The 7,388-nt window shown below is 36.7% G+C and overlaps 1 non-coding gene across 1 annotated transcript; it reads right to left on the bottom strand.

The window, feature by feature from the left end:
• Positions 1 to 5,195: 5,195 nt before the first annotated feature.
• LOC121211569 (small nucleolar RNA R71) lies at positions 5,196 to 5,302 on the bottom strand. The gene has a single exon (XR_005906791.1). It is a non-coding gene; the product is annotated as a small nucleolar RNA R71 (small nucleolar RNA).
• Between the last annotated feature and the right edge of the window lie 2,086 nt (positions 5,303 to 7,388).

The raw sequence follows: 7,388 nt of genomic DNA, 5'->3' as shown, positions 1-7,388 counted from the left end.
AAAGAAACATTGCATGATGAGCTCATCTATGTTTACTTGATTGTTATGAGGATTTTTGGTGACTAACATGTTTGATTGAATGCATGTGTTTAGACAATATTGCTAATGGATGGAAAACATGATTTAATATGCTTGGATTTAAATAATGGGATTGGTAAGTTTAGTTTCCGTTATACGAACTTACTAAGCATGTACTGCTTACTCCATTTTATTTTCCTTGTTTCATAATGCTCAGAAGCTCATGAAGGTTGGAAGATCATTGGAGCATCGCCACACTATCAACTAGTCATTTTGGGTATATTTAGTAAAATCATTTTGGTATAATGGCATGTATAGGACAACTTGACCATTGGTAGCTTGATATTGATGTTTTGTAAACTAGCCATTGGAATGGCTAGTAATGGCTTATTTTGGTATGATTAAGTAGGTTCTTTTAACATATATATACATATATATACATACATGTGTTAAGTTGAGTATATGTTATCAAAGATTGCTATTGCCTAAGTTAATCCAAGGTAAGTTTATAACTACCTATGCATGCAATGATATGCCTTGTTGAATGAAGAAGTAGATTTAATTTGAATGCTTGGAATGGCTAGTAATGGTTGTTGTTTCAAGTGCAGGTCTTGGTGAAATTTTGGGTGAGAAATAAAGCTTGGAATGGCTTCATTTTGTCCACATGGGCGTGCTTCTAGACTATGTTTGACACACGGCCTGGTAACATAGGGATGTGGTTTGGTCTATGTCCCCTGCACCTTAATTTTGAGAAATAGAATGCTCAGAATTGAGCACACGGGCAGAGACACGAGTGTGTGTCTCAACCGTGTGGTTGAAATGGCCTTGGACACGTGCGTGTTACACAGTCGTGTGAAAACAACACCTAAATTTTGAAAATAAAAATTCGCTACACGGCCTAGCACATGGGCGTGTGACTTGGCCGTGTGACTTCAATTTATTCATGCTTTAAAAGTTAAAGAGTTACACTAGTTAGGAACACGGGCGTGTGTAGTACACGGCCTAACCATACGGGCATGTCCCTAGGCCACACGGGCGTGTGAGCCCTACACCTAAGAAAAATTTTGGAATTTCACAAAAAAATCCCTGAGTTCTTGATTTGATTCCAACACTCATTTTGGGCCTCGAAGGTCCATATAAGGGCGATATGTATGATCTTGGGAAATGAATATTAATTTACATAAATTCATTAAAAATGTTTTGAATGTTCTGGTAATACTCCAAAACCCTGCTTCGACGATGGATATGGGTTAGGGGTGTTACACATGAGCTATGACAAGTCCATGTCCTCCATCATAAAGAAGCACGGGTGGAGTATTTTTTTGCACCCTGAGGACATTTTTAAAAAGGTTGTTCACGAATTTTATGCACATGTTTATTCACCTGATTCTCCTTTTATCTATGTTCATGACACTTCTATTCCGTTCGATGAAGATCATATTAACACCCAATTTAGGATTGCTAATGTGCAAGATGAACACACACCCTTCACTAACAATGTCACTACTGATGGATTGACTCAAGTCTTGAATGGTTTATGCATCGAAGGTATGCGTTGGACTGTTTCCAATCAAGACTGCAATACCATTGAGAGGGCTTCTTTAAAGCCTATTGGGAAAGTGTGATTTGATTTTTTGAAGAGTCGTCTCATGCCATCAACTCACAATACGACAATTTCAAAGGAGAGGATGATCTTATTACACTTCATCATCATGGGGAGAAGAATCAATATTGGCCAGATCATTTTTCAAAAGGTGCACCGGTGTTCTAAGAAAATGCTGTCAACATAAACTTCCCCTCCCTCATTACTACTTTGTGCCGCACTGCTAAAGTACCTCTCAATTTTGATGAGGATGTCACCTCCAACAAGGATGGGCTATCCCAAGCCACTTTTTCCACAGTGTATTTATGTTGCAAAATCAACTCCTCATAGTCAAGCTATCACTTTTACAGCTACACATTTTCCCCCAATCGCACCCTCAGCATCTCTTAGCTCCTTTGGATAGCAAGTATTGTACTCTTTAAAGTAAATGGAGCAAAGGATTACCCTCTTTTGGATTCAACAGTTTCAACTAGCTGAAGAGATAGTCAAAGCTTGTATTCTATTAGTTAAAGGTAAAACTTGTATTAAATCACATAAAGTGTAAAACTTGTATTCTATTAGTTAAAGGTATTAAATGGATATGATATTAAATAGTGGAGGTCCTTATGTGGTAATTATACCATTTTTAAATTGAGTGGACAAAGATGGACATTATTTAGATGATTTTATTGTTTTATCATTAAGGTTAAATTTGTCATTTGGTTATTAAAGGTTAATTAAATAAAAAAACCAAATATTGATATCTTCCTTAACTGATTTTATCAAGACAGGAAGCCATAGTTAGGGCTTCACATTCAGCCATGCCATCATTGTCTATTTAGGTATGATTTTTGTGTCGTTTTTAATGATTTCTATGTTTTTGAGATCGTTGCAGCTTAATCTAGCTAGCCTAGGGACTAATTTGCAAAACTGTTAAAGGTTTAAAGTTTTTCCATTGATGAATGAGAATGTGTTTTGAGGTTTTATAATAGAAAAGGCATGTCTTTTGATAAATAAACAACACTTGTTAAGTGGTTTTTAGTAAAAAGTCCAAATAGGGATTAAATTGTAAAATGTGTAAAAGTCATGGTTAATTTTTCAAATAAATGAAAAATGTGAGCTACGAGAGACCTAATTGAAATTCAGCTAGCATGGGTTTAGATTGAATTGCATGAATTTCTATTTTTATGAGATAAGGACTAAATTGTAAAAATGTTGAAATATCAGAGGCAAAAGTGTAAAGTTGCCTTAATGTGCATTTTGGGCTAAATTGAATAGTTTGATAATTGAATAAGTTAGATTTGATTACATATAGATCAAGAAAAACAAAATTCAAATTCAGATCGGGGGAAAACAAAGTATAGGATTAATAGACTTATTTCACCGTTTTTGCAATCGAGGTAAGTTATTATGTAATAAGCATTGTTATATTTTTGTTTTAAATGCTTTGGTATTGCATAAACTATGAATATGACACTATAGACATGTTCGACGATGATTCAGCAAGTGTGAAATTCCGGTTGAACCTTAGGAATAGATTAGGATACAAATTACATGTCATTAGGGGTTATGTGATTTGGGTATTGCTTCTGATAAACCGTAATTTGTACATATTTTTACCCCATGTTTAACGCATTTTATGGATGATTTCCCATTGGAATTGGTGAATTCGATGATCCTAATGCTTTAATTTCATGTTTTATACTTAGGAGAGCATAGCAGAGCGAAAGGAACAAGAAACGGGCCAAAAATAGATAAAAATGGGCCAAAGGACAAATTCAACACGGCCTGGACCTCCTCACACGGGCAGACCACATGGCCATGTCAATTTGCCAGATTCGAAGCACGACTCACACAGACGTGTCACACGGGCGTGTCCCTGCCAAGCCCAAGTTGAGTCCAATTCGAAAAAGGCCAATTTTGAGGGTTTCTAGGCATTCTAAAGCCTATAAATACACCCTAGAGGAGGAAAGTAAGGGGGGCACATAGGGAGGAAGGAAGGAATTACTCAAAGGAAGCCGATTGATCCATCTCAGAAGCCAGAGTCATCATCAAGACTGAAGATCTCTCCTCAATTTCCCCTTCAAGAGTTTTGGGTTTTCTTTATGTTTTGTACTCTTTATTATTCTGAGATGTTTTCTTATTTAGTTATGAACTAAATCCCCTAAATACCTAAGGGGAATGAAACCTAAGACGAATCTTTTTCTGAATTGTATGATAAATATTTAACTTGTTCTTAATTATGTGTTCTTAATTCTTGTTTTGATATCCCAAGATACTGATTCAAGATAAGCTCTTATTCAGAGGAGGAATAGACCCTGTCTAAGAGTACATTTTTCATAATTAAGAAAATTTGAATGCACGCCTAGAGATAGGGTGACAAGATTTTGTCAGATTAGGGTGAAACCTAATAAGGGTCTCCATAGATCGAGTTAATGGAACCCTAGGGTGTTAATTAGAGAAAGGTCTCAATTATTTAACCCAGGGATTAGACGTTATTAGTCGTGAATAGGGATAATAACATAACTTAGGGATCTCTACGGAACAAGTTAAATGAATAAATCGTCCGATTTGGAGCTAGAATAACAAGTACAGTCTAGGTGGATTTTTCCTTAGGTATTGTCTTAATTCAATCGATTTTCCCAAAAGCAATTCTCCAATTCTATTCTCTGTGAGTTCTTAGTTTAGATAATTAGTTAGTTAAAACAAAACCTCTTTATTCTTAGGCTAGTTAATAAAAAGACAATCATTACTACTACTTTTAGGTCCTTTGGGTTCGACAATTCGGTCTTGCTAAAATTATACTACTGTTCGATAGGTACACTTGCCTACATCGCGATAATAGTTAGTTTTAAGAACGATTAATAATAAATATTTAAAACCTATCATGAAATCACCTGATCAAGTTTTTGGCGTCGTTGCCAGGGAACTAAGATATTAGGAACGCTCAATTTTTATTACTCTAGCCATTTATTTTTCTTGCAATTTAATTTTTATTTATTATTATTATTTATTAATTTACTTGTCTTTCTTTTGACAGGTTTTTATAGTTTATGACTAGAAGAAACCCGTCAGGACCACTACTTTTTGACAAAGAAATCGATCGCACAGTTCGCAGAAACCAAAGAGAAATAAGGCGAAGCTTAAGATACACCGAGAACGAACAAGAGGACGATACTCAACCCCCAACCGAAGAGATGGCTAAAAACCAAAACAATCAGCTACCTCCTGTAATTACGGTTAATCAAAATCCTGCTCCACGCACTATGTATGATTATGCTAAACCTTCTTTAACAGGAACTGAGTTGAGCATAGTTAGACCTGCTGTAGCTGCAAATACTTTTGAACTAAACCTAACACTATTCAAATGATACAGCAATTTGTTCAATTTGATGGTTTGCAGGATGAGGATCCTAATGCTCACTTAGAAACTTTTGGGTGTTTCTGATGATGCCATTCATCTTCGGTTATTCCCTTTTTCATTGAGGAACAAAGCTAAATAGTGGTTGAACTCATTACCACAAGGGTCAATCACTACTTGGGAACAAATGACGAAAAATATCTATTAAAATATTTCTCGCCAGCTAAAACAGCCAAATTACGTAATGATATATCTTCATTTGTGTAGATGGACTTAGAAACTCTTTACGATGCATGGGAGAGATACAAGGACTTACTAAGAAGGTACCCTCACCATGGGATACCGCTTTGGCTACAGGTTCAAATGTTCCATAATGGTTTGAATCCTTCGACGCGGCAAATGATTGACGCAGCTGCTGGCGGAACCATCAATAATAAAACACCTGAAGATGCTTATGAGTTTATAGAGGAGATGTCACTGAATAACTATCAATGGCAAGTTACGAGGACAAAGGCAACGAAAACAACCAACAATTATAATGTCGATTCAGTTACTATGCTATCAAACCAGGTAGAACTTCTAAATAAAAAGATTGATGGTTTACTTGGTTCTACTCAGGTACATCCTGTAATACAGTGCGAAGCAAGTGGAGGTGGAACAGGCCATTCAGAATACCAACCTTATGGCCACAACATGGATAACGAGCATTTAAATTAAATGGGTGATAATCCTCGATCTCAAAACAATCCATATAGTAACACTTATAATACAGGTTGGAGGAACCACCCAAATTTCTCATGGGGCGGTCAAGGAAATCAAAGACCACAACATCCTCCGAGTTTTCAACAACCACCCTATCAACAGGAAAAGAAGCCAAACCTTGAAGAGATGCTCACAAAGTTTATCTTGGTGTCAGAAATCCATTTCCAGAACACCGAGACAGCACTCAAAAATCAACAACCGTTGATCCAAGGGCTCGAAACTCAGATAGGCCAGCTTTCCAAACTAATCTTCGAACGACCACAAGGTAGCTTGCCAAGTAATACTGAACCCAACCCAAGGGAATAGCTCAATGCGATTAATGTTCAAGATGAAGAAGGATTCATTGAGCCTGAGCCAGAACCGAGGCAAGAAACTGTGTTAAACAGAGGTCAAGGTGAGGTAGGTTGTAATAAAAATAAATTAGTGAATGTCGAATATAAACCTCGTGTGCCATACCCCAACGCGACAAGGAAAGACCTCTCAGATGAACAATTTGGTAAATTCCTTAAACTCCTAAAAAAATTACACATTAACTTACCGTTTATTGAAGCCCTATAGCAGATGCCAAACGCAATGAAATTTTTAAAGGAGCTTTTAGCAAATAAGATAAATTTGGATAAGGCATTGCATGTAGAGCTAAACGTAATTTGCTCAGCTATTCTCTAGAATAAACTACCCAACAAACTTAAAGATCTAGGGAGTTTTACGATTTCTTGCTTAATTGGTAGTTTAGATGTTAATAATGCATTAGTTGATTTAGGGGCTAGTATCAACGTCATGCCCTACAAAATGTTTAAACAATTGGGTCTTGGGAAACCCAAACAGACTACGATGAGCATTCAATTAGCAGACAAAACTATAAGATTTCCTAGGGGTATTATTGAACACGTGCTAGTTAAAATCGATACATTTATATTTCTCGTTGACTTCATTGTACTAGACATAGAGGAGGATAGCAACACTCCTTTAATTCTAGGAAGGCATATTTTAGAAACTGCTAAAACGATTGTTGATGTTGGCACAGGTGAACTCACACTCCGTGTGGGAGACGAAACAATCACTCTTCAAGCTCACAATTCTGGCAACACATCAAAAATTGAAGGTGATTGTTTAACTCATTCTACTAAAACTGACAATATGGTACAACCTACTTTGTAGGAAATGAGTCTGAAGGAAGCACATGATTCATTCTCAAGCAATAGTAGAGGACCTGTTCATGAAGATCGAAGGTTGCAAATCGAGGAGCTAGATGAATGGCAGACGCATAAACCGAGAACACACGATAAACTAAAACAACGCTAGGACGAGCTCAATACCTTTCCAAATCAACTTAAGGTTGGAGATAGAGTCTTATTAGATGCCGCAGATCCCCACATTGTCACTACCACACCGAATGAAGAAATCCCTCTTACAGTAATCAGCATTTTCCCATTCGGTACAGTCGAGGTGAGTCATCCCAAGTTTGGCACTTTTAAGATAAACAACACCCATTTAAAACCTTATTTTGACGAGATTGATAGCAAGAATGAGGAGTATAAACTCCTCAAACCACCATGATCATTCAACGGAAAGGTAAGTCGAGCTTAGACTATAAATAAGCGCTTCTTGGGAGGCAACCCGAGCACTAACTATATTAACTTCTTTAAAATTTAGTCTTCAACACCT

This window comes from Gossypium hirsutum, chromosome A12 (genome assembly GCF_007990345.1).
Source record: "Gossypium hirsutum isolate 1008001.06 chromosome A12, Gossypium_hirsutum_v2.1, whole genome shotgun sequence".
Taxonomy (NCBI): Eukaryota; Viridiplantae; Streptophyta; class Magnoliopsida; order Malvales; family Malvaceae; genus Gossypium; species Gossypium hirsutum.
Note: the sequence above shows the minus strand (reverse complement) of the source record. Positions and strands in the feature narration are given on the sequence as shown.